Here is a 546-nt window from a genome sequence, read left to right as displayed (position 1 = left end):
TTCACCTTCACTCTCTTCTGAGTAATAACTGCATACACAGTTAGTTCTCCTTTTTATATTGTGGTTTCCAATGAAACAGTATATTTTCTTGTATCTTGTAGTTCTGTAAAAGGCAGCTTCCTTTTTCTCTGAAACCTTCAGTACAGTCATTCACATCAAAGAGAACTGGTCTGGACGAGAAAAGRCACAGTGGGATGTCACAGTGCATTCAGGCATGAGGCAAGAAGTTGATTTCATGTGTACTACGATTTCCTTTCATAACACATATAGGAAACACATTTCAATAAGATGAGATACAACAAAATCAAAACGTCAGGGCGTTGAGGCAATATTGGAACCTCAGGGAGTGTCACGCCCTGGCCATAGAGAGGTTTTTATTCTCTATTTTGGTTAGGCCAGGGTGTGACTAGGGTGGGCATTCTAGTTTCTTTATTTCTATGTTTTCTATTTCTTTGTGTTTGGCCGGGTGTGGTTCTCAATCAGAGGCAGCTGTCTATCGTTGTCTCTGATTGAGAATCATACTTAGGTAGCCTTTTCCCCACCTGT

The sequence above is a fragment of the Salvelinus sp. IW2-2015 genome, linkage group LG5, assembly GCF_002910315.2.
Source record: "Salvelinus sp. IW2-2015 linkage group LG5, ASM291031v2, whole genome shotgun sequence".
Classification (NCBI taxonomy): domain Eukaryota; kingdom Metazoa; phylum Chordata; class Actinopteri; order Salmoniformes; family Salmonidae; genus Salvelinus; species Salvelinus sp. IW2-2015.
This window is presented reverse-complemented; position numbering follows the sequence as displayed.